Raw genomic sequence first — 12,001 nt, forward strand, 5'->3', positions numbered from 1 at the left:
CCCGAATTTCGCGTGTTTTTATACAAAGAATCTAAATCTCAACGGTAATTCTAATCGATTTATAAAGTGTGTGGGACCCCCGTGTTTATGTTAGCGCGAAAACCGGGTCCTCCACCAAACTCCTAAATCGAGCTTATTCAAAGGAAGACGATCCGAAGCAAAATATCCAGCCGGACAAGGAAATAAAAGAGTGCGTCTCGGCATCCTGGGTGCAGCAGAACGGACCTTAGAAGATTTACATCCAATGAACTTTTATAAGAATGGACTCAATTCTAATCTTTCGTTAATAAAAAAAAACTTTTTTTTTCCTTTGACTTTAAATCATTTACGATGACTTTCCAAGTTAATTCTCTCACAACCCCAGGATCCTCCACTGAGGAACTTCAGGCCGATTTAAGGGTTCTCACTGTCACTGTCTCCTCTCCTCTCTCATGTATTTAACTACAAAGATAAAGAGAATTAGTTGTACCGCGAGTTCAGGATTGTTACCTTGTGTGGGATGAATTCAGCGCGTTATTCTCTCTCTCTCTCTCTCTCTCGGTGTAATCCTCCTGCGGGCTGGTCCTGAGTGTTAACACAGTCTTTTGTCCCTGCCTCCTGTTGTGTTTAACACTCAGCCAAGGAGACACTGATAGGAGAACGCAGGTTGGGAGGGAGGAGACTCCGGTCGGGGATTATTGACCAAGATTAAAGAGCTCGCCTGCCCCAGGGTTAAACCTCATCTCCCCAAACCTCCCCCCCCCCCCACTTCCAGCTAGTGCAGGGTCTGGAACCTGGGACCTCTCCCCCACCCTGAGAATAGGGGGTGCCCACTTGCAAGGACTGACTGCACCGGAGGGAGAGAAGGAAAATCATTATTGTAGAAAGAAAATTACTCTCACACTGTAACCGAAATCATGCAGAATTTGAAAACAAAATCAATAAGAATTCAAAGTGTTGCTCCCATCCTTTCACAGCTGGTCGGGATCATTTATCACAAACAATTTAACCAGATTGATCCCCGAGATCACACGATCGGAACGGTCGTTTTACAATTAGACTGGGAGAGGCCGGAATCCACCCCCAGTGAGCGGAGTGTGTACGGGGCAGTAACAGGAGGAACCCACTCCGGGTCCAGCAATCCCCAAATAGGCCCGGGATCGGATTGTCCTCGGGACTAAAATTTGGGGTGAATGTGATTGGACTGTATCAGGATCTAGGATCGTTACATTTTATGATGTGGAGATGCCGGTGATGGACTGGGGTTGAGCAACATTTACCTGAGGAAGGAGGAAGCCTCCGAAAGCTTGTGAATTTAAAATAAAATTGCTGGACTATAACTTGGTGTTGTAAATTCGTTACATTTTAGACTTTGATCTGGATCCAATGCGCAATTCTAGAAATGTTGCAAGCTTGTATATTATTAATGTAATTTATGAATTTCACACAGATTAAAATCTAATACACATAGTTATGTTTGAAAAAGCAAAACGTTTAATATTTAAACTGATAAATGATTTATAAATGTGTAGTTTCAATATTCATTTTCCCTGTTTAAAAGTAACCTTACTTTTTTGCTTTTGCATTTAGCCGATTTGGAGTTTCTTGCCTGATATAAAAAGTACATCATGGACTTAAACTTAAACCAGAAAAGTGCATTCTTCATCTCATCCCTGTTTCAAATGGACAGCACGCTTAGCCGAGCTCTTTCATTGCGGGACAGACTGAGAGAAGTCTTGCGTTTATTTTGCGCTTTGCCGGGTCCCTGGGAGCGCGTCACCTACAATGAATGAACAGGAATATCAGGAGGATCAGTGTGTGCGGCGCTTTCACCCACAGTAAAAACACCTAAATAAATCAGAATTGAACCAGATTAACGAAATAACCCGCACCCCTCTCCAAAGCAAAAAGTTTTCGTCTCAGTTAACTTTTTAAAACGAGAGGGGCGAACTTTGAATCGAAGTTTTATTCACAGTCGGTGCGTACTGTTCAAATACTATTATCCTCTATTAATAAATATACACTTCATTAATAGCAACACTACCGCCTTGAATTAAATGAGGAAGGAGGAAGCCTCCGAAAGCTTGTGAAATTTAAAATAAATTTGTTGGACTATAACTTGGTGTTGTAAAATTGTTTACAATTGTCAACCCCAGTCCATCACCGGCATCTCCACATCTTGAATTAAATGAGTGATCGGGGTCCATTTAGAAACCCAGACGGAGTGGGTTTAAAGAAGTGAAGCCGCTGGGAGTTCCCCAGATACCCCGGTCACCCTCTGCCGCCGGGAGATGCGCCGTTCAGACACTGCGTTTCTCCTGCGGTCTCTTTCTGTGCACAGATCCAGAAGTAAGGCGCGAGGAATGGATTGGCACTCGCCAAGATATTTGGCGCACGGTGAATTCGGGACACTTGCGCGTGTGGCAGATATCTCCAAGTGGGCAATAATAATGTTGCGCAGAATACTCAACACGTGGGGCTGGTTTGAGAGCGAGTTACTGCGGCGTCTTAATGGTCCGAATCCTGGCGGGGGGAGAGCGCACCGAACTAAAGAAGTGAGGTTAAAATTGGCCCTTCAAAGGGTGCCCAGCAACTCCGGCGTGTAACTTTCCCCCGTTCTGATCTGGGATTCAGGGAGCCGGAGGCGGCTTTCCAGGGGGGAGGGAAGCGCATCTGTCACTGGAGAAATTTGCTGCGTGTGCGTGGCGTTTCATTAGTGGCGCGCTCCCCTTATCCGCCGATGGAGAGGAGTGACTATAATCTGTATGATGTGTGAAATATTTCCCTACAATAGTTTGATATTTTTTCTAGATGATCACAGACAGAAGGGACAGTGAGCTGTTGTTCCAGAACCAATAAGGAATATTGGGTTTGTTATAAAATCATTCAAGAAATATCCAGCTCTTAGTTTGTATCCAAACGCGATGGAAGCGTTACCAGGATTTCACCTCAGGCAGTTTAACTTAGACTGAGGACAATATACTGTATCAGAAAGTGATACATTAAAGGAGAATAATTGTGCAAGAAATCTATGTTATTGCACAGGCCTGGACAGTACTGATACAACACAAGTATCCCAACAAATTGACTCGTTTTTTAAAAAAATTATCTATTAAGAGGCAGAACTTAGTATACCCGATGATGAATTGGATTTGTCGATGAACAGGAGTCGTTAGGACACAACTGACAGATTCCCCGGGAGGTGGTGTCCCAATAAAGAAGCCAGTTTAAATCAATAGAGAAACACAGGCTCCTTTTCAATTGTCTAGATGTCACAGCGACAACAAGCAGCTCGGTGCAAACCTCTCCAGTGGATAAGGTGCATGGAATCACATCTCCAGACAAATCGCACACAAAAACAAAACTGCCTCGATCACAAATCAAAAAAAAAAAGTTCACATGAGGAATAAGTGGGACCGAGTATTGAAGGGGCCTCTTTTAACGTGAAGAGTCCGGGGAGTTATTACCTCAACATCTCTGGTCCCAGTTTACAATTTGTCCCCATCATCCTGAAGTTGCACAGAAACCAGAGATGTTCAATTTCAGCCTGGGGTTGGGGGGATAGATATCTGTGCTGGCACGTGTTTGGGGGGCGTCTGTGGTGGGAATGAGAACACGGGTGGGGATTTTATACTTTGTGTTTTAAAGGGAATGATTCAGTTCGCATCACTTTATGCTCCTGCACGGACCTTGTCACGTGACTGATGTAGCCTTGCTGCAGAAGCTGATGTTGAGTGTTCTGACTCTCAGATCTGTTCCCCTCTCAAGTGAGCAGAGAACTTTCTCAAACAACGCCTGCCATATGTTCACGTGAACTTGCTCGGGATAAATCATAAATCTCTCCTATTATTCCGTTTTATTACGGGTTTTTTTTGTGTGTGTATGAGCAAATAGAGGCAAATATGGGCAATGGTGGATGGGCCATTCAGCTCTCTGTTAATAAAATGTTGCTGTGAAAACGATCACAGATGTTCTCGGCCGAGTCTGTAGATAAAATATGTTGTAAACGTTTCACAAAATATTTGAAGAGCAAATATTAGCAAATGAAAATCCATAGAGATCTGGTCTTGGAGACTGTTAATGAATAATTGGAGATCATTAGCGAGTCGTACACCGAGTTATCCTCTTCACAAAAGCATGGGTTGGATTTTAAAATACCATATGTTGCAAATTATACATTAACCAGGAGGATCTGGGTTTCATTTGCATCTTCAGAACTTCAGCATATCCATCTGCGTCCAATCTGCCAGTCTCACCAAGAAAAAATACAGCATCCTGTCATTATAACATCTAATTGTTTGGGGACTATTTCATTTATATTTCAACACCCATTTCATTAGATGTGTGCATGCCTATTTAGCACTTTCAACCATTTCCATTTCTAAAACATGCAATAGAATGTATAAAATTTCGATCTATTCTGATCCAGACAATTAACGAGCTGAGTGCGCAAATTTTAAACATTCTCCACATCACTTTTGTTTTTCCAAAATCGCAATGAAATCTGAGTTGATTTAAAAAATATATATATTTTGTCTTCTCCGAGTGTGTGATTGTTAGTTAAACTGTTGCTTTAACAAGTTTCTGCTGGTTAGATGTTCCATTATTGCGCGTCTGCTTCGCACTGATGTCGGTGTGCGGCCTGTGTGCAATGTGCAGGAGATGATTGCCCGGGTCTGTAGGACCGCGCGGAATTAGAAGAAACATACAGCCTCCTTTGGTACTCTGCTTGGGTACCAGAACCAGCATCGCGCTGCGGCTCCTTAAAGTGAGGCTGCACCCTCTCGCCCCTCCTCCGGAAAAAAAATACATTTGTTTCTTATATAAACCTTTGTATCAAGTTAAGACCATTTTTTCATTGCTTCCAATATGATTTAACAATTTGCAGGTTATTTGCATCAACTATTGCAAATACATGTTGGGAAAATCATTGTCCGAACATCTTTAAGGGCATGCGGCAGGAACAGCCAGTGATTCAAATACATTAAAGCGTTTTAAATTTATCTAAATATCAATAAAAATCTAACTAAATGATTCTGCTATGGGTGTTTCTCAAACCAGCCGCTGCTCACGGTGCAAACGTCAGTCCAGGGTTGCTGAGTGCTGGTGTGACAGTCACTGACAGGAGCGGAGTAGTGATATTCCTCATATTATTTAATGGTTTGTTATTATGGTAGTAAGAATACAGTTATCTCATGGTCACTGGTTTTTGTGGGATTCACCCTACCTTACAACAATCTTTCCCTGTGATTTGAATTTTCACATACCAAACTTCTAATGCTGTGACACACTCGGATAGATGTCACTCTGATCGTGTTGGGATTTAGTTTTCATGGGGTGATACCTGGTTTCGTGGATGTCATTTGATTTGACAATACGGTGCACTACCAACAAACCACCGTCAATGAAAATGCAACCCTTCATCTCCCCTCTCATTATCTCCTCTCCTCTCTGTGTCTCTCTTGTCTATTCGAACATCTCTCTTTTACACAATCTCTTTCAATGTCTGTCTCTCTGTTACATGGCCACTTAGTTATATGCTGTCATATACCCGTGATTTGGTTTTCTATCAAAAATACCTATTTCACACTTTACTACATCAGTATTCCACTCATTCCCACTTTTATGCATGTTCATAAACCCATGCTTCTCTCATTCTCTATTCCCCTTTCTCTTATTATCACTTCTATCCCTCTCGCACTTGTTCTTTTCCGACTCTCCCTCGCATTTTCTCTCTGTTGCCTCTTTGCCCATTCTCTCTCTCCATTCCCGTCTTGTTCACTCCATTCCCCTATTCTTTCACTCATTTACTCACCATTCCCCTTTGTCTCATTCACTCCCTCCTCTCTCTTTCATTCTCTTCCTCCTATTTACTTTCAGTTCCCCTTCCACTCGTTGACTTCCTATTTGCTCTCTCATTATTTCCATTTCCCCACGCTATCATTCATTCCCAATTCCCCTCTCACTCCCTGTGTCTTTTTCATTCACTCTCCTTTCCCCTCACTCAGGCACTGTCCATTCCCTCTCGCTCTTTCTCTCACACCTTAGTATTTATATGATCTTGCCTGCACCGCAAATGGAAATTTGAATTTTTGCCTACAGCCCAGAAAACAAAATATTCAGTGTTAGTGAATGTTGAATCAGGAGAATTAAGTTATTCTGTTGTAGTACAGATAATCACTCTTCTTCATCACCATTCTGCTCATAATTTGACTCTTTATAGGTAGGGACACTACAAATGAGTGAGTATTCAGAAAACCAGACACTGAATCGATAATTAGTACTTTTAATAAATAAATATGGCTGTTTAAAATAATTAATCACAGTTCCACTCGCATTCCTCTGACCAAAATCAACATAATATGTATTTTGGAACAGAAAAAAGTCAGTGAGACCATCAAGCTGATCCTTTTTTTGGGATAAATTTCAATTCCATTTACCCAACCTCTCACCATATCCCCGAATGCCTTCTCCAACAATACACCCAATTGCCTCTTCCATCCACTCATATTGTTCACTTCAATGGTTTAATCTGGTAATTTAATCCATGCATTATTACCCTTTGTGTAAAAGAAGAAATGCACTTTTGTTTTGCTCCAAACTCCCTAATTTTTAATGTGTGTCCTGTCCCCTCGGATTTAACCCTTCACCATAGTGAACAATTTGCCGAGATTAGCTTTGACTATCCTCTTTATCGTCCTGGAAAGCATTCAACCAGAACAAACTCAATTTCTTTCAACTTCTCCTCAAAACATAAATTCCTGATAGTTGGAATCATTCGTGCTGCTTACCCCCTGTACCTTTTCAAGGGCAGCAATATGCAGGAGGGTATAAGCAAATAATATGACGACATTTACTGATTACTTAATTTCTGTGGTCAGGTGATTACTGTAAGAAAGACAGATAATATTCAAAAAGATATGGACAAATTAAATGGATGATCAAGAAATAATAGATGGAAGTTAATCTTGAAAAATGTACGGTAATGCATATTGGTGACTGGAACATGTACATCATGGGATGGCTGCCCGTTTGCAAAGCCAGGAAAGGAAAGATGTGATTCTTGACCATTCACTGAATGCCTTTCAATAGACTACTGAATAATGTGAAAGCATCCTGAGGGTACATCATTCTAGCCACAATAGAGCATTGTAATGTCGTAAAATTCATTGATAGCCCATTTAAAGTAATGGATGCTTTACCTCCAAAGTCACAACAACAACTTGAAAGAGAGAGCAGGGTAATTCTGGAATTTAAAACAAAGTCATCAGAGGGGACATAATCCAGGTCTTTAAGGTGTTAAAAGGGGCACACAGTGCAGGTGTAAGCGAATTATTTAATTTACATTGTGATCACAGGACGAGAAGAAATGAACAGAAACATTAGGCTACAGGGTACAGTAGCAGTGGTTATATTACTGGACGAGCAGAGGCCTGGACTAATCAATCGGTGAGTCATGAGTTCAAATCCCACCATGGCAGCTAGGAATTCACTTAATTAAATTAAACCTGGAATTAAAAAAAACTAGTATCAATAATGATGGCCATGAAATTAGCAGATTGTCGTAAAAACCCATCTGGTTCACTAATGCCCTTTAGGGAAGGAAACCTGCCGTCCTTACCCGGTCTGGCCTAAATGTGACTCCAGCCCCACAGCAATGTGGTTGATTCTTAATTGCCCTCTGAAATGGCCTAGCATGTCACTCAGTTATACAATCTCACTTTAAAAAAAAGTCTTAATTATACTAAAACCAGACAGATCACTGGACATGACAAAGACAAACCAAGGCCAGTTGACCCTGCAAAGTCCTCCTCACTAACATCTGGGGACTTGTGCCAAAATTGGGAGATCTGTCCCACAGACTAGTCAAGCAATAGCCATACTCACAGAATCATACCTTTCAGCCAACATCCCAGACTCTTCCATCACCATCCCCAGGTACGTCCTGTCCCACCCGCAGGACAGACCCACCAGAGGTGGCGGTACAATGATATACAGTCAGGAAGGAGTGGCCCTCGGAGTCCTCAACATTGCCTCTGGACCCCATGACATCTCATGGCATCAGGTCAAACATGGGCAAGGAAACCTCCTGCTGATTACCACCGCCCTCCTTTAGCTGATGAATCAGTCCTCCTCCATGTTGAGAAGCACTGAGGGTAGCAAGGCCACAGAATGTACTCTGGTTGGGGGACTTCAATGTCCTTCACCAAGAGTGGCTCGGTAGCACCACTGCTGGCCGAGTCGTGAAGGACATAGCTGCCAGACTGAGCCTGCGGTAGGTGGTGAGGGAAAAACCAACTTGACCTTGTCCTCACCAATCTACCTGTGCGCACTTGCATCTGTCCATGACAGTATTGGTAGGAGTGGCTACCGCACAGTCCTCGTGGAGATGAAGTCCCGTCATCACACTGAGGACGCCTTCCAATGTGTTGTGTGACACCATCACCGTGCTAAATGGGATCGATTCAGAGCAGATCAAGCAACTCAAAACTGGGCAACCATGAGGCGCAGCAGAATTGTATTCCAGCACAATCTGTAACCTCATGGTCTGGCATATTCCTCACTCTACCATTACCAGCAAGTCAGGGGATCAACCCTGGCTCAATGAGGAGTGTAGAAGAGCATGCCAGGAGCAGCATTAGGCGTACCTAAAAATGAGGTGCCAACATGGTGAAGCTACAACTCAGGGCTACATGCATGCTAAACAGCGGAAGCAATATGCTAAGTGATTCCACAACCAACGGATCAGATCAAAACTCTGCAGTCCTGCCACATCCAGTCGTGAATGGTGGTGGACAATTAAACAACTAACAGGAGGAGGAGGCTCTGTAAACATCCCCATCCTCAATGATGGCGGAGTCCAGCACGTGAGTGCAAAAGACAAGGCTGAAGCATTTGCAACCATCTTCAGCCAGAAGTCCCGAGTGGATGATCCATCTCAGCCTCCTCCCGATATCCCCACCATCACAGAAGCCAGTCTTCAGCCAATTCGATTCACTCCACATGATATCAAGAAACGGCTGAGTGCACTGGGTACTGGGTACAGCAAAGGCTATGGGTCCCGACAACATCCCGACTGTAGTGCTGAAGACTTGTGCTCCAGAACTAGCTGCGCCTCTAGCCAAACTGTTCCAGTACAGCTACAACACTGGCATCTACCCGACAATGTGGAAAATTGCCCAGGTATGTCCTGTCCACAAAAAGCAGGACAAATCCAATCCGGCCAATTACCGCCCCATCAGTCTACTCTCAATCATCAGTCCAGTGATGGAAGGTGTCGTCGACAGTGCTATCAAGTGGCACTGACTCTCCAATAACCTGCTCAGCAATGCTCAGTTTAGGTTCCGCCAGGACCACTCGGCTCCAGACCTCATTACAACCTTGGTCCAAACATGGACAAAAGTGCTGAATTCCAGAGGTGAGGTGAGAGTGACTGCCCTTTACATCAAGGCAGCATTTGACCAAGTGTGGCACCAAGGAGCCCTAGTAAAATTGAAGTCAATGGGAATCAGGGGGAAAACTCTCCAGTGGCTGGAGTCATACCTAGCACAAAGGAAGATGATAGTGGTTGTTGGAGGCCAGTCATTTCAGCTCCAGGACATTGCTGCAGGAGTTCCTCAGGGCAATGTCCTAGTCCCAACCATCTTCAGCTGCTTCATCAATAACCTTCCCTCTATCATAAGGTCAGAAATGGGGATGTTCGCTGATGATTGCACAGTGCTCAGTTCCATTCGCAACCCCTCAGATAATGAAGCAGTCCGTGCCCGCATGCAGCAAGACCTGGACAACATCCAGGCTTGGGCTCATAAGTGGCAAGTAACATTCGCACCAGACAAGTGCCAGCAATGACCATCTCCAACAAGAGAGAGTCTAACCACCTCCCCTTGACATTTAACAGCATTACCATCGCCCAATCCCCCACCATCAACATCCTGGGGGTCACCATTGACCAGAAACTTAACTGGACCAGCCACATAAAAACTGTGGCTACAAGAGCAGGTCAGAGGCTGGGTATTTTGCGGCGAGAGACTCACCTCCTGACTCCCCAAAGCCTTTCCACCATCTACAAGGCACAAGTCAGGAGTGTGATGAAATACTCTCCACTTGCCTGGCTGAGTGCAGCTCCAACAACACTCAAGACACTTGACACCATCCAGGACAAAGCAGCCCGCTTGATTGGCACCCCATCCACCACCCTGAACATTCACTCCCTTCACCACTGGCGCACTGTGACTGCAGTGTGTACCATCCACAGGATGCATTGCAGCAACTCGCCAAGGCTTCTTCAACAGCACCTCCCAAACCTGAGACCTCAACCACCTAGAAGGACAAGAGCAGCAGGCACATGGGAACAACATCACCTGCACGTTCCCCTTCAAGTCACACACCATTCCGACTTGGAAATATATCACCGTTCTTTCATCGTTGCTGGGTCAAAATCCTGGAACTAACAGCACTGTGGAAGAACCTTCACCAAACAGACTGCAGCGGTTCAAGAAGGCGGTTCACCACCACCTCCTCAAGGGCAATTAGGGATGCGCAATAAATGCCGGCCTCGCCAGCGGCGCCCACATCCCATGAACAAACAAAAAAAAAGTGAGATTTGAAACAATTAAAATATGTCCGTAAGTCTGGCAGTCTGTCTATATGTCCATCTTCTATCTATTGGATTATATGTACATAACTATACATTGTGCTTTCTTTTCCCCATATAAACATGTTTCCATCTATACGTCTAGCCAACTACATTATATTATAAATAGATCTGTCTGCCAATATGCCCACTGGATCTATATGCATAGATAGCAACAATGTACGAATCCATTTTTTTCATAGGAGTTTCTTTGTATATCTTTTATGTCTATCCATAACATAAGAGTGGTGGGAGTGCGGAACGCGCTACCATAAGGAATAGTTGGGGTAAATAGCGCAGATGAATTTAAGGGGAAGCTAGATAAACATATGAGGCAGAAAGGAATAGAAGGGTATGTTGATAGAGCTAGATGGCGGGGTGGGAGGAGGCTCATATGGAGAATAAACCACGGCCAGTAGGGCCGAATGGCCTGTTTCTGTGCTGTACATTCTATTTAATTCTATGCAATATGTTTCTATATACTGCTAATTATCAAATTGTAATACCAAATGTCATATTTATGTTTTTACCTACTGATCTAACTGTGCCTGTCTATTGATCTAAATGGTTACCTGATTTTATCTATAGCCTATCTACTCATCCAGCTGTATAGGTTGATACAGCCAAATATAAAGAGTTACAGGTACATCATGGCCCAATCCGGCAGTGACAGGTTTCTGTAAGTGGGTGCCCAAGTGTCAATCCTGATAGTCATAGCATTTGAAAGAGAAACAGTATCTGTGCCACTTGCTCTGTGGTGTTCTGCATTTGAATAAATTCCTTACCCTTGACTGCAGTGATGTCAATGGTGCAATGGTTCATATTCTCCACCAGCCACTGTTGGCCGCTCATGGTGGAATCAAAAGGATGTAATGAAGCCCTTTTGTTTCTCCATTAATTCCCATCTGATGGCAGCCCAGTAGAATACCAATCTCTTGCCCATACAGCACAAAAATGCCTTGGGTTCTCAGTCTGGCTAGCTTTTCTCTATCTCTCCTGCTATCTCCACCTGCTCCTCCTTCCTTGTGCGTGATGCATCACATGGTGTTCCTTCCTCAACCTCACTACCTAAATTCCACGGGTTTCTAAAATCTATATTGGTTCTTGGGATAGGTGGAGTGTTTACATAGATTCATAGAATCATGCAGCAAAGAAGGAGGCCATTTGGCCCATCATGCCTGTACCAGCTCTCTGAAAGAACTATCTAATTAGTCCTACTCCCTTAGCCCTGCAAATGTTTCTTTTTTAAGTATATATCCGATTCCCTTTCGAAAATTACTATTGAATCTGCTTCCATCGCCCATTCAGGTAATGCATTCCAGAACTTATTTTATGCAAGTTTTTGTGACGGGCATGTTTCCATACTCACTTTGTCTTCTTTCAACATCT

This window comes from Heptranchias perlo, chromosome 24 (assembly GCF_035084215.1).
Source record: "Heptranchias perlo isolate sHepPer1 chromosome 24, sHepPer1.hap1, whole genome shotgun sequence".
Lineage (NCBI taxonomy): Eukaryota > Metazoa > Chordata > Chondrichthyes > Hexanchiformes > Hexanchidae > Heptranchias > Heptranchias perlo.